We start from the raw sequence: 26301 nt of genomic DNA, 5'->3' as shown, positions 1-26301 counted from the left end.
ATATCCTATAACTTAGTTTTGAACAGAATCAGGTTTGTTTCTATTGATGAAGCAATTAGCTTTGTGTGGGATGGCTCAGGTCCCTACATAAATCAATTACTCAGAGGCCTCTCAAAGTGATGACAGAAAAGTGATTTATTCGATTCTCGAGAAGCGGGGCTCACCTGTAGGAGTAGGAAAGCCGAAGACAAAGAAAAGGGCAGTGATTTATATAGACCCTAACGCAAGTCCCTCCTCCCCCCACTGACCATTATCCTCATTAGCTGAGAATATGGTCTTACGTTCTAGACACGAAATCTAACCAATCCCTTTTGAAATGAAGACATCGAGGAATTATGAAAGTTTTGTCCAATCATTGAGACCCTAATACACTACACAGTTTTATATCCTTATATGGAACTATTCTATTCTAAAAATATTATAATCTTGAGCCTTTAGGCCTTACCTCACCCCTGGGAGAAAAATTACAATCTGAGGAGTCTTCACTAAGTCTATCCCACTCAGCTTCTACCTACTTAAATGTACTTATGTTGACATTTTGTTGCTGTTTTGGACTTGTACTTTTAATGGCATAGGAAACTCTGGTGAAGTAATGTCATAACAAATGCAGATTAGCAATGGCTCTGCAACTTGTAGTTGTAAAGAGTTAGTCGGCTTAGGTAACAAGGGAGTCAATAACTTGCCAGATCACCTGGCCAATATGTGCCAGAGGTTTGATGCAAGAGGGTTCATGTTTTTGTGGAACAACATTCCATTCAGTTTAAGCAAATAGTATTCTGGCACAGCAGATAGAATGGTTGACTCAGAGCTGATGAAGACCTGAATTTAACTCCTGCATGAGACACTTACTAGCTATTTAGTCCTGGACAAGTCATTTAATCACTGTCAGAATCTGTTTTATCATCTGTAAAGTAAGGGGATTGAACTTGATAGCCTTTAATGTCTCTTCTCCCTCTAATCTTCTGATTCTCATATGGAAGAACTATATCAGGTGACATGCTATACTCCAATCCATTTCCTTCACATAATCCCTATACATTCCATGTTTGCTCTTTCCCATAGACTCCATGGCAAAAAAAAAAAAAAAAAAAAAGTGCAGTGTGGATAAATAAGGAAATGAAGGATAAGAAAGAAGAAAAGATATCCCAGTGTTCCTGTTATTAACTTCTGAGTGAAATTTATGTAAGACATTAGTTGCTGGAAAAACTCATGGTTCCTCAGCAAGCTACACTTTGAAGGTCAGGAAATATGGAGGAAATAAGCTGAGTCCAATTATAGTGGCTGCTAATAAAGATAGGAAAGAATACCCAGTGAGGAAGTTGAAACAGGACAAGGCAATCCAATGCCTCCAAAGTGACAATTTGCAAGGGGAATGAAAATGAACATATAAATGGCTGTCTGATCCTGCCTAGCAATCTCTCAAACTGATCACTGGCAGTCCATAGAAGTGACCAAAACCTTGTCTTAAAGGGAAGTAACAAAAATCATCGCTGGTGTTGCAGTTTTTCCCAAGGGGTTGCATTTCTAAGAAGACTATAGAATAGCTTTGGTTCTTCAAAAGTTTGGGAAAAATGATTTCATTTGTAGGTAGTCAACCTGAAGAAACCAAAAATAGGAACATTCGAACCTGAGGACATGAAGCCATCCTTGATGGGAGAGGTTAATGGCCTTTCAGAAAAGTTGCTCTACTTGGTATATACGCTGAAGATGCTGCTAAGTGCTGAGTGAATTTCACCCCACCTTTGCCTATTCTGTCAATATTAGCCGTTCTTAGTATTTGGTTTCCATGGGATCCAGGATCTCCAATGACAAGAGAACTTGCCATTGTTATAACAATGTTGGGCTTTGAAACTGTGTCACTGTTGACGCTGCCATAGAATAATATCAGAAGTAAAAGCATCTTTATCTTTTCTCCTTTTTGTCCTGCTTCACTTCACCTTTTAGAATATGGAGAGAGTTAGCATAGCAAAAAGAAGAGTCAGATCACAAAAAGAACTCTTCTTTTGGAGAATCTCTGCAGGTGGTCTTAATTGAGGAGAGCTTCTTATTAAGAATCTAGAGTGAAAGGCTCTGATCCCTTCATAGATAGCCATAGCTGTGATATTTTAAAAGTTAAAGAGACATAGTTTCTGGGTAATTTAATCATTTTATTAATAAGGCCAGCAGGTTATTTGTAAAACGATAGTCATTTGCTCTTCTCTCTTAGACCAAAGACTCAGATAATTCTTTAGAAATAATATCAAATGAGATATATTTAATAGAACAAAGTGAAAGTCAGAATGTTTATCTTTTCTGGCAGAGTACAACCTTGCATTAACTTATAGCCCTAGAGTTAACATAAGCTTAAAGACATTATATGACTTTTTCCACATAACTGATATCAAAATATAAAAAAATGGGATAAGAAGCCAGGTTTTCATGACAGTAGGTCTTCATGACACTAGGTCTACCATTCTATGCCTTAATTATACCAGAGATACAATAAATATTTTTTAATAGAAATTCAATAAAACCTTGATATTATGCTCTAAAACCAAGTCAAGATGTAGTCACAGGAATCCTTATGTCCAGTTTAGTGTCCCCCTTTTCAATTTGAGTTTGACACCACTGTATTACACTAAACTGCCTCTATTTAAGTCTAAAACAATTCCAAGAACCATCTAGCTTTTTATATAGAAGTTTGCATACCAGATCAGATATAGGAACAGAAAGACTTAGGAACCTTGCATGGAAGGGAGTAAGACATATGCTTTAAGAAAACACTGTTAATAATTCATCACTTTTAGGAAAACTAGTGACTACAACTCAGAACCAAACCCCTAAGTTCAAGCTTGGGAAATACTGTAGTCAAGTTGTTGTTTCATTTAGTCATATCCAACTCTTTGACATCTGAAATTTTTCCAAGATGAGTTTGATTTATATGAACAAGATAATTCTTTTGAGAGAGGGAGGGTGGGAGGGGGGGAGAGGAGAGACAGACAGATACATAGAGTTTGAGATGGAAAATGAGTAAAGTCCAATATATCTTGAAACAAATATTGATAAGCTAAACAGTGCTCTAAGATACTTTTAACTGCCTATATCATTTAATGACCTGTAGTGCTATGTTGTTATGGTTACCAATGGTGATCAGTAATATTTAATTCCCTGAGCAAATGTAGCAGGATATAAATGTAGGTGAACACTTGTCATGGACTTGTTTCTGTTACAATGTAAAATTACTTTGGGGACTGAGGATGGTAGATACGGCAATTAAAAAAATAATCTAATGGGATTGTATGGTGTTTAATGGGCTAATCAATTGTACACATTTTCCAAAGGTGAAGCAGTTGAATAATTATGAATTATGAACATTAAGAACATTTCATAATATTCTAATGTAAAGATAAAAAGAGAAAAAAGGGAATTTTGAACTGCTGATTTAATGAAGTTTCCTGCTTAATGCCATGACTATATAACCATGACTAGCCACAGCATGGGGGATCCTTCTGTTAATGAAGCAAACTTTAGTTGATACAAGTGAGCAACTAATAATGTCTACCTTTAGGGCAGATGAATCCATTATTTCAGTGCTAGTGAACAAAAAGAAGGGATAGTACAGGAAATTTAGCAGAATTGCACTCCTCTTAAAGGGGAAACAACTTCCCTTTGATATATATATATATATATATATATATATATATATATATATGTAAAATTTCTTTGTTGGTTCCAAGTCAATATTACTTTATTTGACCTGAAAACAGGTGTGCTGTAAAATCAAAAGCAGTTCCTTTGCTTCTTTTGTGGTAGTTACATTCACTGAATTAATAAACCTATAGAGTCATGGATTTACCTGTCATTCTTAAAACTAATGATTTCAGCTTGGAAAAAAAATACTCAACCAACAAATCAAAGGAACAACCAAATAAAATACAAACCCCCTTCATCTAACAGGTCCCTTTGCCTGTGTGAGTTTAAGATAATTCAGTTCAATTCAGTCCAATACATTTCACTTTGACAAGCATTTATCAAGTACCTACTTGCTTGGTGAAAGACAGTAAAGGCAACAGAGGTGAAAGGTTAAAGATAATCCTTGATCTTTGGTTAGATTCCACTGGGATGTAATGTGAATACAGCAATAATAGCAACAGTATGATACAGAATTTGTGTGGAATCTCAGAAAATAAAGAATTGCCTGGGCAGAAAATTCCTACCCTGTGTATTAGATTTACTGCTATTAGTTTTGTTAGATGAGCTGTGCTACTGATTTATGAACTTTGTGAATTTTAACAATGTATTTGACCTGTGTGTGAGTCTCAGGTTCTTTATATATAATCCAGGGATATTAATGCTTGTACGAGCGTTACACAGTTGTTGTGAGGATAAGATAGAGTGATAGATGCATTATATTCAGAAGGAAAGTGTTATGTAAAGTATTATTATTATTAATTTCTGTCGTTGTACTTAATGCCAAGGAATTACTCAGTTTATGGGGAACTACAGGAGTTTTACACTCAGACCTACAGATATTTGACACAGTAGCAAAAATCTGGTAGGTGTACGAAACTTAGAAAAGTAACTGGATTTAATGTAAAGAGTGTTAGATTTGGAGTCAGAGCACCTGGGTTGAACTTATGACTGACACTTTTAGTGTGATTTTGGGCAGATCACAACTTTTTTGTACTTTAGTTTTATCATCTCTCAAACAGGGGAATTGGACTGGATTTTCCTTGAAATCTATGATCCTCTGTAAATTCAGTTAGTTTAAAAGATGGAGTCATCTTTTAACCCTCATCTTCTTGACTTCAAGCTTAATGTTCTACTCACACTGAGACATTGTTAAATAATGACAACAATAATGACAGCAATAATATAAAATTATTGTTAAGACAAACGAAAAAATTTATTAAGTAAATAGGCTGGGCACCTAGGTTGCTCAGTGAATAGAATTTTGGGTCTGGAGTCAAGAAGACCTGAGTTGAGACCTTGTTTGCCTCACTTTTCCTCATTTGTAAAATGAATTGAAAAAAGAAAATAGCAAACCACTTCTGTATCTTGGCCAAGAAAACCCCAAATGAGGTCACAAAAAGTAAAACAAAAATGAAACAACTGAGCAATAACAACAAATTTGTACAAAGCGCATGAAAATAATAATAATGTGTATATTAATACAAAATATATACTTGACTATATGTATATAACATGTTATTTAGGCAATCATTGTAAAGTTACTACATGAATATGAACTATTGTTATAATCATCAATATCACCTTGGGTGGGTAGGTATGACTCTCATATTGCAAAAAAAAAAAATAATACCCTTTTCTCTTAACTGGAGAAAAAAGTTGTCCTTTCCCCCAAATCTGTGAGTATACATGGTACCTTAAAACATTAGAGGGTAAGAAACCTTATTAAGATTAAATCCATTTCGAGTTCCTAGAAGTATAAGTCTTGAAGTTTTGCATTCAGTTAAGTCTAAAATAATCAGGGGGAAAGGGAAGCCTTCCAAGCAAGCCCTATGACCAGAAGTATTTGGCAGGAATTCTGAGCATTAAGAATGTTCCATCAGCCTGTTAGTCATCAGGGACAGATGAGAATAGAAAGTCACCTGTGAATTTCACTCAGTTCTCATTCCCAATAAGTAGGAAGTCATGCTGAGCCGTCACTAAGGAGATGACTGTTTACAATAAGGAAAATTACCATGCTGGCTAAATTTGGTTATTTTCCTCATACTGAATTTTAATTAAAAATAAATTAAAAGTTAATAGAGATAGCAAGGCTCAGCTGTTACAACCAAGACACAACGCCATTCAAATATTGAAAGCCTCATTGAAAATGGTAATTAAAATAATCTGAAAATATGATGAATATTAATAAGCCATAAAATGTTGGCAGTGATAACAGTGGACCTGACAAGGTTAGTAGAATCCAAAATAAATCTCAGTGATCATAATCTGAGATTGAAAATTAATGATTCCTACTTGTGGCAGTATGGTGAAGTGGAAGGAATGCAAGATGTGGCATGTTTATCCTTGGTTTTTTGTATCTTACCTGTTTGACCTTGGGCTGGATTTCTAGATCTGTAATTATATTCAGAGATGTTGATTGAACCCACAGATGATGATGAGATCACTAAAGAGAGAGAGAGAGAGAGAGAGAGAGAGAGAGAGAGAGAGAGAGAGAGAGAGAGAGAGAGAGAAAGAGAGAGAGAGAGAGAGAGAGAGAGAGAGAGAGACATAGACAGAGAGACAGAGAGAGACAGAGAGAGAGAGAGAGAGAGAGAGACAGAGAGAGACAGAGAGAGACAGAGACAGAGAGACAGAGAGAGAGAGACAGAGAGAGAGAGAGAGAATTTCCGGCCCTGCTTCCAGAAAATATTGGCTATATAATTCTGGATAAATCACTTAACTCCTCAAAATCCCAGGAAACATTCTAAGAGTGTAAGAGGTAACATGGCCATGTAACACGTACACAAAGTTTCTTCACAGTGTGTTCCTTACACTAACATAATTACAGGTACAGAAGTACATAATGATGATGATAATGGTGTTATTATTATTAATCACAATACCTTTATTATTTACAAAGTAATTTACTTATATCATTGTCATTATATAAATTGCTATTATTCTCATTTTACATGTGAAGAAGGTGAGACTAAGAGGTTAAATGACTTGCCCAAGATCACACAGTAGCACCTAAGGGAAGTTTTGAACTCAGATGTTTTTTATTCTAAGTCGTAGCTGACTTGTATATATGTTTATTGCATGTGTGTATGTACATAGATATAGTATATACATGCAAGCACATATACATGTACATGGATATTTTACATATCATATGTAATTTCACAGCATTGGGGCTATTCCTATAAATTCTATGTCAATGGCTTAAGCAATATTTTTTTCTTACCTGATATAAATTCAGAACCTCATCAGTGAGGATTTCACTTTCCCATGTTTTAAGATTTGCTGTGTCAAAGAGAACTTACCAGGGCTGTTGCAGTTTTGGCTGAAGTAGAGCTTCTACTAATCAGAAAATTTATAAACTACACATCTTTGATTGTTAATGTTAAAAGTCATTTCTTGTCTTTTTAAAATTTTTTTTTCGTAGGCTGGCAGAAGGTAAGACATGAACCAGTACAAGTTACTATTGCTTTAGTACCACGTCTAATCATATCTGGGATATCCACCAAGTATATACACAGCTTGCACCTGGTTTCCATGTTCACAGTAGATCTCATCTGTACAGCCTAAACTCATTCTTCCTTTGTGATGAACATGTATCACCATCATCTCACTTTCTAAGGTTCCCAATTTTGGAGTAATACTTAATTTTTCTCTCTTCCTTACCTTCTCCCCACCCCATTCCCATATTTGATGGGTTGTTAAGGCTTATTGATCCTATTTCCACATATGCCACATACATTTTCTTGGAGCAGGTACTCATCACTTCTTGATTTGGCTATTAAAACAGCCTCCTACTTGATGCCTCTGGGCCTCTCTTTTCACAAAACCATCAGAATAATTTTGTCAAAGCACAAAGTCTGATCATATAACTTTCTAAATAAAATAGTTTTAGTGGATATCTATTATATAGAGAGTAAAAGAGAAACCCTTCAGTTTGGAGTTTAAATTCCTTGACAGTCTTCTAGAATGAGATTTCCCTTTCTACCCTTTCAGGCATACTGTACATTAATTTCTTTCTTAGCATTTGTATTCCCACAAACTTGCCTGCATATAATTTGCTGAATTCAGCTTCTATGTGCATTTTTATTTCATTACATTTTTTCCAATTGCATGTAAAATTTTTAACATTTTTTTAAATTGAGCTCCAAATTCTTCCCCTCCCACCCATCCCTCAACCCTTGAGAAGTCAAATAATATTACATTGATTATACATGTAAAGTCTTGCAAAACATATTTCCATGTTATCCATGTTGCAAAGACACATGCTTGAAAAACTGCACTGATTATAAAGTAAAAAAGTACATTTCAATCTGCACTTGGAATGCATAAGTTCTCTCTTTGGAAGCGGATAGGGGGTGGAGCCAAGATGACAGAGTAGGACAGATCTGCTCTAGCTCTCCCCCATAGCCCTTAAAATACCTGTAAAAATGACTCTAAACAAATTCTAGAGCAGCAGAAGCCACAAAATGACAGAGTGAAGAAGATTTCCAGTCCAAGATATCCTGGAAGGCTGAAAGGAAAGGTTTATTGCACTGGGCTAGGAGTGGAGTGCAATCAAAGGTGGGCTGTGCAACTAAGACAGGACTGGAACAGGCTTCAGGGTACTGAATCATGAGAACCTGCTGCAGTTCACAGATTTCTCAACCCACAAGGGCAAAGAGGTCAGTAAGACCAGTAAGAAAACTTCAAAGGTCAGTAAGAAAGCTCTTTCACCTGGGTGAGAGGGGAACAAGGTGCAGCCCCAGCCCTGGGCCCATGGCAGTGGCAGCCACTGCCGCAGTAGCATCCACTTATGGAGCCCTTGGCCTAAAGACCCTAGGAGAATCCAGAAGCTGGTTTGGCACTGAGAGGCAGTCCTAGGGTGAGGAGGTGCTCTGGCATGGTGAAGCTGGTAGTGACTATGGAAAGGGAATCATACTCTCACTTCCAAGGCAGATAAGAGTGGTTTTGGTTGCTCACAGACCAGAGTGTAGTCCAGAAGAGGAATAAATTTTTCTCCATTGACTATGCCACCTTGGAGGAACTGAGAACGTACAGGTCTAAAGAGATATCTCAGAGAATAGCTGCACAAAATCTCTGAAGCATAGGGTAGTATACCCTCCACTTAACAATGGACTAAAACGTCAAGTAACTGACTGGAAAATGCCCAAAAAGGGTAAAAATAAGACTATAGAAAATTACTTTCTTGATGAAAGTGCAATTTGTTCCATCTTTTTGGATGGGGAAGAGCAAAGCATAAATTTAGAGTAAGACAACAAGGTTAAAGCTTAGTCCCAAAATATGAAATGGTCTCAAGCCATGGAAAAGCTCAAAAATGATTTTGAAAATCAAGTAAGAGAGGTGGAGGAAAAAATTGGGAAAAGAAATGAGAGTGATGCAAGAAAATCATGAAAAGCAAGTCAACAACTTGCTAAAGGATATTCAAAAAAATGCTAAAGAAATAATGCCATTAAAAATAGACTAACCCAAATGGCAAAAGAAGTCCAAAAAACCAAAGAGGAGAAGAATACTTTCAAAAGCACAATTGGCTAAATGGAAAAGGAGGTTCAAAAGCTCACTGAAGAAAATAGTACTTTAAAAATTAAAATGGAGCAGATGGAAGCTAATGTCTTTATGAGAAATCAAGAAATTATAAAACCAAAAGAATGAAAAAAAATAGAAAACAATGTGTAATACCTCACTGGAAAAACAATTGACCATTGACCTGGAAAATACATCCAGGAGAGATAATTAAAAAAAAAAATTGTCTTCTTGAAACCTGTGGTAAAAAAAGTACCTAGACATCATCTTCCAAGAAATTATCAAGTAAAACTGCCCTGATATTCTAGAACCAGAGGGTAAAATAGAAATGAAAAGAATTCACTAATCATCTCCTGAAAGAGATCCCCAAAGGAAAACTCCTAGGAATATTGTAGCCAAATCCCAGAGTTCCCAGGTCAAGGAGAAATTATTGCAAGCAGCCAATAAGAAATAATTCAAGTATTGTGGAAACACAGGATTGAGCAGCTTCTACTCTAAGAGACTGAATGGCTTGGAATATGATATTCCAGAGATCAAAGGAGCTAGGATTAAAACCAAGAATCACCTACCCAGCAAAACTGAGTGTAATACTTCAGGGGAAAAATGGAATTTCAATGAAATAGAGGATTTCCAAGCATTCTTTTTGAAAAGCCCAGAGCTCAATAGAAAATTTGACTTCCCAATAGAAGAATCAAAAGAAACATGAGAAGATAAACAGGAAAGAAAAGCCTTAAGGAACTCATTAAATTTGAACTATTTATATTCCTTCATGGAAAGATGTTATTTGTAACCATGAGACCTTTTTCAGTTTTATGGTAGTTAGAGGGAACATACACACACCTACACACACATATTTATGTATATATGTATGTAGGTGTGTATGGGTATGCATGTATGTGTATCTTATATATGTATAGGTATGTGTATATATATGGATTATGTGTATGTGTGTGTATATATATGTATATATATACATATATATATACACACATGCACACACACATAGAGGGCACAGGGTTAGATGAATATGAAGGGAGAATACCTACAAAATAAAACTTACTGTTGAGTTAAATGTACTAGAGTAAGGGAAAGGGAGAGTTAGAATGTAGCAAATCATCTCACATAAATGAGGCAACAAAGAGCTTTTACAGTGGAGGAGAGAGAGTGGAGATGAAAGGAAATAAGTGAGCCTTACTGTCATGGGCTTTGGCATAAAGAGGGAATAACACACACTCAATTGGGTATGGAAATCTATTTTATCCTGCAGGAAGGCAGAGGGGAAGGAGATAGAAAAGGGAAGATAATAGATGGGACAGCAAACTATGGAAAGGGATAATCAGAAGCCAACATTATTGTGGGAGGACAAGTCAAGGGAGGAAATGGAATAAATGGAGGGCAGGACAGAGGGAAATGAGGTTAGTCTTTCACAACATAATTATTATGGGTGTGTTTTGCATGACTACACATTCATGAGCTATATTGAATCACTTGTTCTCTCAATGAGGGTGGGTGGGAAGGGAGGAAGGGAGAGAATATGGAATTCAGTGCTTTAATAATGAATGTTAAAAATTGTTTTAGCATATAGCTGGAAAATAAGATGTACAAGAAATGGGGTATAGAAGTCTATTTTGCCCTACAGGAAAATAGAGGGGAAGGGAGAATGGAAGAAGTTGGCAGTGAACGAAAGAAGGACACACTGGAGGAGGGGATGGATGGGATGCATGCTGTCCTTGGGAAGGAGAGATGAGGAGAAAATTTTGAATTCAACTTCTTGTGAAAGTAAATGTTGAGGACTGAAAAAGGAATAAATTACATATTTTTTTTTTATAAAGGAAGTGGAGAGCACTTTGCCATCATGGGTCCTTTGTAATTTTCTTATTGTCTTGATCAGAGTAGTAAAGTCTTTTAGAGTTGATCATACTTACAATATTGCTGTCACTGTGTATAAAGTTCTTTTGTTTCTGCTCAATTCACTTTGTGTCATTCATATAAGATTTTTCTGAAAACATCCTACATTTCATTTCTTATGGCACAATAGCTGTTCAGTTGTTTCAGTCCTGTCTGACCTTTTGTGACTCCGTTTAGAGTTTTTGTTGGCAAAAATACTAGAGTGTTTTGCCATTTCCATCTCTAACTCATTGAATAGATAAGGAAATTGAGGCAAAGAGGGTTAAATAACTTGCCTAGGGTCACACAGTTAGTAAATGTCTGAGATCAGGTTAGAACTCAGGAAGATGAGTATTCATGACTTCAGGCCCAGACCTCTGTCCACTATGTCACCTGGTTTCCTAGTACAATAGTACTACATAATATTAATATACTTCAACTTGTTCAGCCATTCCCCAGTTGATGGGAATCCCCTCAATTTCCAATTCTTTGTTACCAGAATAAGAGCTGCTTGTTAAAATTTTTGTGTAATTAGGTCCTTTTCTCTTCATTTATATATATATATATATATATACACACACATACACATATGTATATATGTGTATATATATATACACAGACACACATTATATATGTGTATGTACATACATACACATATATATGTATGTCATACACACACATAGATCTAATACAATTTGGTATATAGACCTAGTACACTTTACAACTCCACCAATGGAGCTTTTGTGTTCCATTTTTTCCACACTGCCTCCAGCTTTTGTAATTTTCTTTTTCTGACATGTTAGCCAATATGATAAGTATGATGTAATATCTTAGCATTGTATTAATTTGCATTTCTCTAATCAATAGTTATTTAAAGCATTTTTGGGTGTGACTATTGATAGCTTTGATTTCTTTTTCTGAAAGCTGCCTGTTTATATCCTTTGACCATTTATCAATTGGGGAATTTATATATATATATTATATATATAATATACATGTATATATGTGTGTACATATATAAATATATATAAATTTGGCTCATTTCCTATATATTTGAGAAATGAGGCCTTTATCAGAGAAACTTGAAGTAAAAAAAATTTCTCCAAATATCCTGTCTTCCTTCTAATGTTGTTGGCATCAGTTTATTTGTGGAAAAAATGTTAATTACATACAATTAAAATGATCAGTTTTACTTCTTGTGGTACTCTCAGTCTCTTGCTTGATCATTATTCATATTTCTGATGCATCCCTAATTTAGTAAAGATATGACCCTTTATGTCTAAATTATCCATTTTGACCTTATCTTGGTGTACAGGATGAGATGACAGTCCCTGCCTAGTTTCTTCTAAAGCACTTTCCAGTTATCTAAGTAACTTTTGTTAAACAGGAAGTTTTTACCTCAAAAGCATGGATCTTTGGATTTATCAAATACTAGATTACTATGGTCATATACTACAGTATATTGTGTACCTAGTAAAATTCGCTTTCTTCCTTACCCAGTACCACATTATTTTCCTGATTACCGATTTCAATGTGGTATGAAATCTGATAGTGGTAAGCTGACTTTCTTCACATTTTTTTTCCAATGTTTCTTTGATATTCTTGAACTCGTTTTCTTTTTTATTTTCTTTTTTATTTATTTTTAACACAGTTTATAACAGATAAAGCAATTCAAACTTTTGGTCAGGTGATACTTCTTTTTAAAGCATTTACAATATGGACCACAAAAGAATTTTTTTTTAAAACATTAACCAACTGAGACACAAATAATATTTATGTTGCTAACTTCACAAGCTCTTGACCTAATTGTCTCCACGGTATTACTAAGAATTAAAGGACCCTAACTTATTGTTGTTGGTCTAACGTTCTATGCCTAATAGCTTAATTTTAGACAACCTCAGATGTTCCCCTACTCATAATCTATAATTGAATAGATCTGGTATTAAGCTTACAAACCTTTTGACTATAGGAAATTGCCACCAATAGTAAGGACATTGCAGGGATACAATATCTCCCCAACTTCATGTCAGTTCCAGGCAGGATCAGATTATCCGTTTGCATTGTCAGGCTTAAAGTCCACCAGGTGTCAGTGGGGAAATTGAGTCAGGAGAATCCCATCTCAGGCCATGCTGAACAGCCGCTCTTCCACTTTTCCCTTGAGATCACCTATGCACTTCATACCAGCATCTCATCAGCTTACTGGCATCACGGATTGGAGGCTCAGATTGCCTTTCTTGCTACCCGTACCTGGAGTTAGACTCAGAAGAACAGTTACTTAATAGTCCCATAGCATCTAAAAATGTCAAGTTCCAATAACCAGGTTTCAAATATGATTATAGTTTCACTTTGACTAAGGAACATCTTTTGAGGCAAGTCTTAAGTGGCTTACATGCCTTTCTATACATGTTCTAGTTCCTGATTAAATGACAATCATAAAATCAAATTTGCCATTAAAATATTGACTTTTTCATCAATGCCAAATGTTACCCGAGGTTACCTTCCTCTAGGAAATTTAGACTGAAATTCTTTTCTCCAAACTAAAAATGTCATTGATTTATTCTCAATAATTAATTCAATCTATTGTTTAATTACTAATTGCTTTTACCTCACTTTATAACATGTCCAATTTTTTCCCCATCACTCCCCTCCTCCTGCTTCCTAATACCTTGCATTCTGATTACTCCTTCCCTCAATGTACCCTCCCTACCATCACACCTCACACCTCTCCTATCCCCATCTTCTCTCTTTTTTTGTAGCGCAAGATAAATTTCCATACCCCTATCCCTGTAGTTTTTATTTCCCGATTATATGCAATAAAAATTCTCAACATTCGTTTCTAATACTTTGAATTCCAGCTTCTCTCCCTCCCCCTCTCCCTCCCCAGCTCTACTGAGAAGGCAAGCAATTCAATACAGATTAAATATGTATTGTTTTGCAAAAGACTTCCATAATAATAATGTTGTGTAATTATATTGCCCTCTGACCTACTTATCCTCCCTTATTTTTTCCCCCTGCAATTGACCTTGTTCCTTCTTGAAAGTGTTTATTTCTACCCTTTTTCTTTCAGATGATTTTTCTTGCTTCTGTAAAATAATTCTTTGGTGGTTTGATTGGTATGGTATTGAATAAGTAAATTAATTCAGTTAGAATTGTCATTTTCATTATATTGACTTAGCCAACCAATAAGCATTCACTATTTCTCCAAATGTTTAGTTCTCTATTTGTGTGAAGAGTGCTTTGTAATTGTGTTCATATAGTTCTTAGCTTTGTTTTAGAAGATAGACTTCCATGTATTTTATATTGCCTGTTATTATTTTTAATGAAATTTCTCTTTGTATCTCTCCCTGGTGTAATTTGTTGGTAGTGTATAGAACTGCTGATGACTTATGTGGGTTTATTTTATAATCTGTAACTTTGCTAAAGTTGTTTCAACTAGTTTTATGTGATTCTATAAAGTTTCTTAAGTATACCATCATATTATCTGCAAAGAACGATAGTAGTTTTCCTCATTGACTATTTTTATTATTCCAGTTTCTTTGTTTCTTGTCTTATTGTTATACTTGCATTTTAACACAATATTGAATAATAACAATAAATGTCCTTGTTTTACCACTGATCTTATTGGGAAAGCTTCAAATTTATCCCCATTACATATCCTGCTTGCTCTTGGTGTTAGATATTACTTAACATTTTAAGAAAAATTTATTGATTCCAATGTTTTCTATAATTTTTAATAGGAATGAATAGTTTGTTTTATTAAAAAGCTTTTTCCTGGATCTATTGAAATAATTATGATTTTGTTGCCTTTGTTATTGATATGGTCAATTATATTTATGTTTTTCCTAATATTGAATGAGGACTATAATCTTGGCATATATTTTAGCTGCTCAGATTGTATGATGCTTTTGGATATATGTGTGTAATCTTCTTGCTAGTAATATATTTGCTTACTTTTTTGCATGGATTAATGGAATTAGTCTTTGGTTTTCTTTCTCTGTTTTTGTTCTACCTTGTTTGGATATCAAAACTGTATTTCTATTGTAGAAGGAATTTGGTAAGATGTCTTCCTTACCTATTTTTTCAAATATTCTATAGTGTTAGGATTGATTAATCTTTAAATTAATTAATTAAATTAACTAATTAAATTAATCTTTAAATGATTAGTTCTATTCGTTTATAAATTCATCTGCTCCTGTTTTATGTTTCCTTACCAAGCTCATTTCTGTCTTGTTCAATTTCTTTATCTAAGACAAGGCTATTTAAGCATTCTCTTTCCTTGTCTGATAATGGTGTGTATTTTTGCCAATGTTCACCTATTTCACTTTAACCAATTTAGATGAGAGTTGTTCAAGAATTTTCTACCCTCCCATCATTTTCCTTCTACTATAAAAACTCCTTCTTATGTACCACTTTTATGTGAGATAATTTTCCCCTTTCCTCCCCTCGGTTCTTTCTTCTCCCACGGAATCATGCTTTCTTACCATCCACTTTTTTTATGTCACCCAACATAATCTGCTCTCTGTCAATATAGAAGACTTCTAATAGTCCTAATAATTATAAGATACTTAGAAGGTGCACTTCATCTTTCTATGTAGAAATCTAAATAGTTTAATCTTTTTGATTTCCTTATGATTTCTCTATTATGTTTACTTTTTTATATTTCTCTTGAATCTTAGATTTGAAGGTCAAGTTTTCAATTCAGGTTTGGTCTTTCCATCAGAAATGCTTGAAAATCTTCCATTTCATTGACTATCATTTTCCCTTGAAGGATTATATTCAGTTTTTCTGGGTAGGTTATTCTTGGTTGTAATCCTAGCTCTTTTTCCTTCCAGAATATAATTTTTCAAGTTTTTTAGCTCTTTATATGGTAGCTGCTAAATCTTGAGTGATTTTTGAATGTGACTCTGTTTGAATTGTTTCTTTCTGAAAGAATCCACCTTTCAATATGCATTTTACCATCTTTATCACTGGATAGTTTTCCTTTCTAATTTCATTAAAAATGATTTATAACCTCGTTTTTTCATCATCACTTTCACACAATCTAATAATTCTTAAATTACCTCTCCTAGATCTATTTTCCGGGTCGATTATTTTATCTGAAGAGATATTTCAATTTCTTTTCATTCTTTTGATTTTGTTCTATTATTTCCTGATGTCCCATGTTTCCTTTGGCCAATTCTACTTTTTAAAGAGTTATTTGCATCAGTAAAGGTTTGCACTTCTCTTTCCACTTGGCCAAATCTGGTTTTTAAGGATTTATTTTCTTCAATATCCTTCTGCCTCGTTTCCCAAGCTATTGGTTGTCTTTAAATAATTTTATTTCTTTGCTTTCATTTTCTTTCTTTATTTTTTCCTCTATTTGAAAATAATTTGTAACCTTTTCAGGAATTCTTGTTAGACTTATGTCCAACTAGTCTTTTTATTTTTCTTTGATACTTTTCTTATAGTGGTTTTTTTCTTTGTTTCTTCTCAGTTTGTTTCTTGTTCTTCCCCGCCACATTCACAGATTTTTATGTTCAGGTTATTTGTTATTGTTGTTGTTGTTGCTGTTGGTTGTTCTTTTTCCCAGGTTATTTTTTGACTTTGAATTTACATTTAAGCTTTTTTTCTGTTTCTGATATGTGTGTGGGGAAGAGCCACTATCCTGAGTCTCAGGCATTTTTGCACTGCTGTTTTCAGAAGTAATTCTGGGTTTTGGAAGTTATTGATATTTCCAGTGTGATATGATCTACACAGAGATGTGGTCATAGCTCTTTTGCTCTGTGCTCTTGTCCTTATCCAGTAAGGGTCCCAGATTCCTTGGGACTAGAAGTGATACTAGTCCTCAGGGCCCCTGCTCCCTCTTAAATCAAAGTGTTTTCTTTTCTGTCTTTAAACTGTGACCCAGAAATGAATACAGGCAATGAAATTGGCAAGCAGCTTCCAGTTCTGCATGCAGTCCTAGAACAGTTGTCCTTTGTAATCTCTTTCTGACTAATTGATAGGTCTCTTTGTCATTTCCAACTTGAGAGCACTACTGTTGCTTCTGTCACCACCATCTAGTGGCCTCCAGGCCAACTTCCATCACATTTCACAGATCTCTTCTTTAAATTTCCTAAGTTGTATTAAGCTGAGATAATGTCTCACTTGTCCTTTTGTTGACTCAGCCCCTCACCCCCAATTCGTTTTGAGGAGTTATTTCAAAGTTGTTTAGAAGGGAATGCTGAAAGAGTTCAATGAAATGCTTTTTCTGGTCCATTATCTTGGCTCATTACCCCCCTCCTGATATATCAATGGAAGAGATTTTATTTTATTTGTCTATCTGTCTGTCTGTCTATCTATCTATCTATCTATCTATCTATCTATCTATCTATCTATCTATCTATCTATCTATTGTTTTCTTTAATTTGGATTTTGTATTCCTATTGCTTAGTACAATACCTTGTTCATAGTAGGAATTTAATTAGTACTCATTAAATTGGATACTATATAAATATATGTATTGAGGCAGCATGAATCATAGATAGAGTTCTGAGTCTGAGTCACAAAGATCTGAACTTTTTTCTCTCCCTCTTGTTATATGTTTTACCTTAAGCAAATAACTTTATGTCTATGTATCTTGGGCAACTTCCCAGGGCTTATCCACGAAGTCAGGAACAAGTTATAATTTTCCCTGGTGGAGGAAATTCCTTGCCCTAAGGAAATCTCATGTCATTCCTCTGTATTTGTGTGTGTATGTGTGTGTGTGTGTGTGTGTGTGTGTGTGTGTGTGTGCAGCATCATAGTGGATCAAAAGTCAAACTTGTAGCTTGAAAGACCAAGATTCAAGTCTCAGCTGTGATATACACTTCTGCAGACCTGTTTTGGGTATTTTTTTGCTTTTTTTTCCCTCCTGAGCTACAGTCTAGTATTGCATGTTTCACATATAAAATTTATAACTCTTTATTGGCTGAGAAAACAGCGAGCAAAGGTAACTTGTGTTAGACTTGAGGGGGAAAAAGAATTGTGAGATGGTTAGAAAATATTGAGAGAAATTGTTGCAAGAGAAATAATGACCTTTTGAAAACTTAGCAAGAGACTGCAGCACCATAGCCATGTAGAGAGTTGGCCCTTCACCCCTTGTCTATTTGTTTGTAGTGCTTACCACTCTTGAGATAGTTAAGAGCAGACTTCCCACAGCAATACCTTTCTTTCTCCTGGTTTAAACTGAAACCCTATCTTATTCCCAACCAAATCTCTTTGTCTTTTGTGTATCTTTGATTTATTCTAATCTGTACAACATGATCTAATATCTGTAGTATTTATCTTTCTCTTAGATAAATATGTTTACTAGCTGTTTATTCATCGTGTAATTTTGTGTCTAGTATTTGGTGAGAAGGACCTAGATGGCAAGTATAAGCTAAGTGCTACCCTCTCCTTGAAAGTGATCAGGGAGAAGAGCATTGATCCTCTGCTTCCATCCCCAGCCCCCCCTAAAGTTTTGTACCTATAGTCCAATAACCCTCTTGGAAATAAGACAGGAAAAAGCAAACATCTTGTCCTAGTCCTACTTCTGCTTCTCACAACTGCAGAAACCAATATCTATCTGGGAGAAGGATATCCCAGATTACAGTTCAGATATTTTTTAGCACTGCATGTGAGCTCTATTTATAACTTATAATCTTTATATGTATACATAGTGTGTTTATATACATATTTAAGTACATACATGTATTTAATATGTACATATATATATATACATAGGTAAAATATATGAGCACAATATATAAGCACAATAATTGGGCAAGAGACAAAGCAGCAAAGTAGAATATGATATACTGTAGTGGTAGTAATATAATTCATATCAATAATGATTCTGTTTACAATACTTTAATGGCTACATTGATTAAACTTGGAATAATGAATTGTTTGTGTTAATAGTAATTGGAACACACTTCTTTAAGCACCTATCATTGCCAATTTATCTTTCCCAGTAATGGGAAATTAAGACTGCACAGTTAAAGGAATATTATCAAGGTTGCTTTGGGGGAAAACATGAATTTTTTGTCTTATGAAAACTTATTTGAGCTTGACTTTATTGTAAACTAACAAGTTCATTAGAAATTGAGAGATTTATAATTCATGAAAATTTCCATTTAAGTAGATGTGCCTAATTCTGGTCAGGATTTAATCCTGTGGAGAATATTGAGTGCATTTTTCAAAATTATTTAGCACTTTAATATTTTCTAAGTGTTTTATAATTTTTATTTTAGTTATTATTCATAACAGTCCTATGAGATAATTTGATATTATTCTTAAACTGGGGTCCTTAGAGATTAAATAGCTCCTTTAGAATGTTCAGACGCAGATATGACTTCAAAATAATCTACCCTAGTCTGGTGGCTTCTTTGACAATTAAACTAACATTTTTCAAAATAGTATGTTTTTAATGAATACTATATTTTAGCCAGATGACATCCAAGAACATTTGTAAAAGTGAACTTATTTGTCCGTTGGTCTCCACTAGAGTTTTCCTCAGGGTGATAGGTAACAGATGTAGGAAGAGATAAGTGTATCTCAAATATATATTAAATAACTGATCTCAGCTAATGTAAACAATTTTATCAGTTGTCAGATGTAGGGGGTTATACAAGGACTAAAAAGTAAAGTTACTAAACTAACTAAAGTTTACTAAAAAGTAAAGTAAGTTTACTAAAAATTAAAATTACTAAACAGACTAAAAAGGAGTTAAAGTTACTAATGCAGCAGTGTCACACTTAAAAAGAAATGGATCACTAGTTCATATTGATTTAGAAAATCATAGATTAACATTATCTATATTGTATTGCATTTTTATTTATTTTTTACACATTTCCCAAATATACTTTATATCTGGTTTCAACCACATTCAAGTGTGGCACCTGTTTGCTGCTGCTTGCTTCCAAAGGCAGCAAACTAAACATACCTAATCTAGTCTATAATGCATCATCCCTTCTATGAACTCAGTACACTTTAGTTCAATTTAATGAGAGAATGTTCTAAACAGCAAATTTATTCAGGAATAGACTACTTTGGGAGGAAGCAAGCTCCTCATCATGAGGCTAGCAGAGTGAATAAGCACGTGTCAGGGGTGCTTTAGAAAGGATTCTGACAATGGACAGAAGAACATTGTACTAGGTGATCTCTCAGGTGTTCTGGAAGTGCAAGATTGTATGTCTAGTTCTATTATCTAAAACATTAATTGAATAATTGATCATAAGCCACCTTGTCAAATTTCATATCTTGTTATTCCAGGCTTAGGTTGTAGGTGGGGAAATGGAAAGAAGAGAATGCAAGAGACATTTCATATGATTTGGTGATGATGACCTCCTACCATTAGGGGGTTAGCAATCAGAGGAGATTTCAAGGTCTCATATATCTGTGATCAAGGGAAGACTGGGGACATTAAGAAATCGAAAAGCTATGAAGCAGAAAGAGCTTTGACAGAGAGTGGTGATGAATTCAGTTTTACACAGGTTCCAAAAGAACAAAATATCCAAATGCACTTGGAAATGTGGTATTGGAGCTCAGGAGAGAGGCCAGGATGAGGGATGCTAATTCATGATCCATCTGTATAATTCAAGAAGAATAAAGCATTTAAGCTTTATAGGGAAACACACACAACTTAAGTTCAATAAACATCTGAAAGTCAGAATGGGAAAGCTTTGGTCTTGGACCAGACTCATACTGGGTACACATTCTGTGGCTTTTGGTGTTAGAATATATCACCTGAAGATGGAGCTATAACCATGAGTTTAATATATGTATTATGGGTGAGGTCTTATTTAGACCCCCTGGAAGTGATACAGTCTTATCATGGCCATTTTAGGGCTGGTTCATTAGTATGTCTGAGTCATGGTCAGGATCTAAATTAGCATCTACCTCAGGGCTGTCTCCAACAGCCAGTTGCCAGGGTGGGGTAAGCTGCTAAGCCAGTTACTTTTTCAAAGGAGATCACCTTACCATTTATTTGAACTGGAGGCAACTGGGTAGTGCAGTGGATTGAGTCCTGAGCCTGAGTTAGGAAGATTCATTTTCCAGAGTTCAAATCTGGCCTCAGACACTTCCCAGCTGTGTGACCTTGGGCAAATCATTTAACCCTATTTTCCTAGCTTCCTCATCTGTAAAATGAGTTGGAGAAGGAAATGGGAAACCACTCCAGTATCTTTGCCAAGAAAACCTCAAATGGGGTTGCAAAGAGTTGGACAGGACTAAACAAACAACTGAACAATATCACAAATGATTACATTGTAAGACACTGAATAACAGCAGGGCCTAAAAGGATAAGCTTGTCTTCCAGGGCATGATCTCTAGTCTGGGTAGCAAGGATATCCTTAGATCTAACTCACTTCTTTATATTTTGTCCAGAGAGATATGATGAGACACTTTGTCAAATGCTTAGTTTACATCAAAGAATAATCTTCTTCAAAGTATAATATTCCCCTGATCTATGAGTCAAAAAAGACAATGAAGTTAGTCAGCATAGTTTATTCTCCATGAAGCCAGGATGGTTACCTATTGCCTTCGGATGAGGAAGGACCATGGGATCCAGGCCTGCATAGTTATTGCCGTATTTCTTAACAACTAATCTGAGTTTGAACATCTTTTTTTTCTCTCCATAATGTTTCCACCCATCATTCTCTCTCTCTTTCTTTCTCTCTCTCTGTCTCTCTCTCTCTGTCTCTCTCTCTCTGTCTCTCTCTCTGTCTCTCTCTCTGTCTGTCTCTCTCTCTCTCTCTCTGTCTCTCTCTCTCTGTCTCTCTGTCTCTGTCTCTGTCTCTGTCTCTGTCTCTCTCTCTCTCTCTCTCGTTTGTTTTTAATTTGCATTTTGACTCCCAGTGCTTAGCACAGCACATTAGTGCTATATATATAGTGCTCATGTAGTAGGAGCTAAACAAATGTTTATTGACTGACTGATTACTCTTTCCCCTTTTAATTGCTTACAATCCATCCCTTTATTTAGTACAATCTATGATTTAGAGAAGAAGAGAAGTCGTCTTTTTTGAAACTCTGGACAGTGACTGTCCCATCCTAGGATATATCTCCAATCACTCATAGTCTTTCAAAGATCACTTAAAGTTGTTCAGCCAGGATTCTTTGCGGTTCTCTATCACTATTATAATGTAGTTTTCCTAATCTTGAGAACTTGAACTCATTGATGACACCCAAGTGCTCTTTTGTCATACCCTCACTCATCTTGGGTTTCAACTCAATGTTACATAGTTTCATTCTATTATTCATTATCTAAAGACAATCCTTCTTGCCAGAGAAAATAGAAACACAAGGAGAGCTGTATTATTTTTATTTTTTATGCTCAGCCCACCCACCCTGAACAGCAGTTCACCTCCTCCTTCATTACTTTTTGCCTCAAACAGAACAAAACACAAAGTGATTTTTTGTTGTTCTCAGTATTTCTTATAACCCTAGTACATTTTGAGTTTTAGTGTTCTTGACACTACTGTTATAGCATAATGAAAACACTTTTTGTTCATCTTACTCACAAATATACCTTTCTCAAATTTTGGTTGGTTAAGAAATTCCCCATGCATCCAGATTTCTCTCTTTAGACAGCTTTCTCTTCATCTTTTCAAGAATTGATTCATTGCTTTTTTTTTGATGTTTTTCAGAATTTCATTCTTGAGAGTTTCATGACTCTCTTCTAATTTGCCTTATAGAATTTTGTGGGCATAAGAGTCTATGTTTTTCTTATCCCTTTGAAATCCAATCTTCTAAAATTGAGGGTACATGCCAGACTGTATTCCTCACTTTATCATTAATTGTACAATGAAGTGGTCATTTCTTCTGAAGATTCCTATCATTTCCATTTCAGTAAGCATTTCCTCATTATTGGACAGAATTTTCAGAATAGATGTCTTTATTGTTTCGTATACCTGTTGAAAAATGAAACCATTGTTAAGGTACTACAGGAAAATTTTGCCTGCCCTGCTTTATGGGGAAGGAGAGGCAGAGGGGGAGGGGGAGGGGGAGGGAGAGGGAGAGAGAGAGAGAGAGAGAGAGAGAGAGAGAGAGAGAGAGAGAGAGAGAGAGAGAGAGAGAGAGAGAGAGAGAGAGAATTAAGTATATAAATATGCAAATCTTGGCCTATAAGTTATGCCTTCTGTATGTGAAGGTGATTTAGTAGGTCCAGTAAAGGTTGTATACATATACATTCCATATATTTTGTATTAATCTGAAAATAGGGTCATGATTAAGAATTCAACTAGGCCTCTACGCCCTTCAGGGGTGAGTTGTTTGCCACATGCTCACATTCTTGATTTTGGTAGATCATCATGTCCTGGTGAAGAACTTATTAAAATAAAGTAAATGAGCTTGCTGGTATATTTGTTGATTTATTGGCCATGTGACCTAAAGATGCTCTAAGTGCTAATGATCAGAGAGGGCAATGAGCTGTCATGGTCCCTAGAGAAGGTACCTCCCTTTCTGAAATGCAGGTTATATTATCTGTAACTTCTTCTTGCATATTGTATAATTCTCTTGTTCAGTGCTAAGACTGCTGAAGAAGTAAATGCAGAACTAGGGTTTGGGCAATGGAAATATAGCCTAGAAAAAGATAGCCCTAGGACTCTACAACAATTTTTTTTTCTGTAGGACTGAGTAGTTACAGCTAGGAGCAAAGGCTCTTAGTTATAAGTGCATAGATTTAAAGCTAGAAGGCACCTCAGAGGCCATGTATTTCAAAGTGCTCATTTTGCAGATATTATCTAGTATACAGAGGAAAGGACTGAGTTTCTAAAAATCTTTAAATTCAATAGTTAACCTACTGTGTAATCTTCATGAAGCACTCCATTCCCTCTGCCCTATCTCTTCAATAGAGAAGGTAATAGGTGATCTGAAGGATGTTTTTAATGGGCTCTAGACCTGTGATTCCACTGGTGTAGGTGATTCTTACTATAAAAACTCCTAGCAAATCAACAACTCTTTTTCAAGTTATAGTTACAAAGTTATCTGAGACACTAAAATGTTAAATGACTAGTCTAGCAACTAGTATGTGACCAAGGTTGGACCTGAATTTCCTTACAATATGATTCTTCTTTGTTGTGAGTACCTATTTATTCATTGCAAAGCATTTTTTAGGCCTGGTACTTAATCAATTTTACTTACTGAATGATAATGAGAAAGACCTTACAATTAGCTTTAGCTTATACGTATTGTAACTAACACAGCAGTCACTGTGGTTTCTTTTTTCTTAAAGATATATATTTTGCATTTTATTCTGTAATTGAGAACATTTCCTTTGGTTACTGAGTTAAATGTATTTCTAAACAGATTTCTGAACACAAACACTTTTCATTTTGGGTCAAACAAAAATGAAGCCTATATGTATATATAATATAGACTTTTTGTATGTATGTATATATATATATGTATATATATATATATATATATGTATATATATATATATATGTGTGTGTTTGTGTGTGTGTGCATATATATAAATATATGTAAATAAAATTTCCTGTTCTTTTCCTTTCCTTTCTTTCTTTTCCTTCACCCTTCCTTCTTTCTTTTCTTTCCTTCCTTCTTTATTTCATTTTTTTTCCCCTGGTGATCTCTATGAGAGAAATGTAAGACATTTTTATGTTTGCCCCCCTTTCTCAAAGCAATTAGTCATTTAAAGTTACTGGGCAGCCAAATGAAATGCAAAGTCTTTCACAGTGGTTGTTTTGGTGCCAGCTTGTTAAAGGCAAATTTTTGCCAGTGCAAATAATGGTCCTTTAGCAGCTTTCTTTAAAGGATGGTTACCTTGGCAGCTGGTACACTAAGCATATGCTGTTTCTGAGATAAAGAATAGACATTTCCTTATCCACAAGCCCACATGTCAAAGGCAGGATGTTTTGTGTATCCACTTTCTCAGGAAACTCATCTACTCTCATGATTTCATCTCCTACCTGCCTTTGAATGATTCCCAAATTGACATCTCTCACTCTTCTTTACTCCAGAGACAGCACTATGTCCAGGCACCTCAGAGTAGCTCACTGGCTCCTGAAATAACTGATTTAGGGTTTGAAATAGTAAAAATGTCTGTAGACCTAAAGATGGTGGAGAGTACTTTTTTCCACATCTAGAGACAATAGTCAGTTTGGGATAATTTTGTCACTTTGTATTTACATAATGCTTCATGATTTTAAAGAATTTCCATTATAACAACTCTGTGACGATGACAGCAGGATAAATTTTGTAGGACCCAGTACTAGGAAATAAGTGGCTAGAACATATACCTATGAGGAAAAACCTATGAGAAACTAAGTAGCTTCCTATAATTAAGGGAACTGCAAAAAAGTCATGTCTCATGTCTCAGTATATTACTGAGAATAAGTGGAGCTTGATAATGAAACCAGACCCATCAATAGGTAGCCCAAGAACGTATGAGGGTAGGATACCATTCAACATCTATCTACTGATTTTACTTTTCTGTACTGGGCTCCCTCATCATATCTATACCCGTATCTGCAGGTCCGTTTCATCCTTGATTAAAGGTGTGAGTGAGGGAAGACAAGGCAGCACTGGCTGTGAACATGAGGTCACAACTCATTACTGTCTCTCAAGGTATTAGAGGCAACCATGGAATGAGAGAATGCATTTCTATTACTCAGAACTTTCACTACTTAGCCCTACTTGTGTGCTTTCCATTTATACAAAATCAGTCACTATTACACTACTAACTTTTTAAAATAAAGTATTTACTGCAAAGAATAAATAAAAGACAATAGCAATCATAATATATACCAAGCAATAAGCCTAATATAATAGTCCACCAATAAGTCCAGTTATACTTTTCTACTAAAATTCACATACTTTCCAAATGAAAATAGGCATTGGCTTACAGAAACTTAGTAGGGAAGATGAGTAGGGTTCCTGGAGTAACTAATAACTCCATACTGAAGGCCTTGATGTATTTCTTCCTGTCAAGTACAATTACTGTGTTATACAATATATACCACTTTTCTACACAATTGTGTTATATAATGTATGCCAAATGAAGCTAATTCTCTGTTCACTTGTTCCCTTTCTGATCCTCACTTTTTTTCTGCTAAGCAAAGGTGTTCTGCTTCAGCTTTTGAACTGATGAAGCATTTTCCACTCATAACCACAATTATTCAGGGCACTGAGAAAATGTGTTATGTTCTTTCAAAGATAAGTTTTTCCCCCAAGATGAAGTGCTGAGCTCTTTTGCCCTGCAAACAAATAACTGAATATTCTGCT

General features: G+C 35.1%; 1 pseudogene; it reads right to left on the bottom strand.

The window, feature by feature from the left end:
• Window positions 1-982: 982 nt before the first annotated feature.
• Window positions 983-24971, bottom strand: LOC140503191 (steryl-sulfatase pseudogene; annotated as a pseudogene).
• Between the last annotated feature and the right edge of the window lie 1330 nt (window positions 24972-26301).

The sequence above is a fragment of the Notamacropus eugenii genome, chromosome 5, assembly GCF_028372415.1.
Source record: "Notamacropus eugenii isolate mMacEug1 chromosome 5, mMacEug1.pri_v2, whole genome shotgun sequence".
Classification (NCBI taxonomy): Eukaryota; Metazoa; Chordata; class Mammalia; order Diprotodontia; family Macropodidae; genus Notamacropus; species Notamacropus eugenii.
The sequence above is the reverse complement of the archived record's forward strand: the minus strand, read 5'-3'. Positions and strand labels throughout refer to the sequence as shown.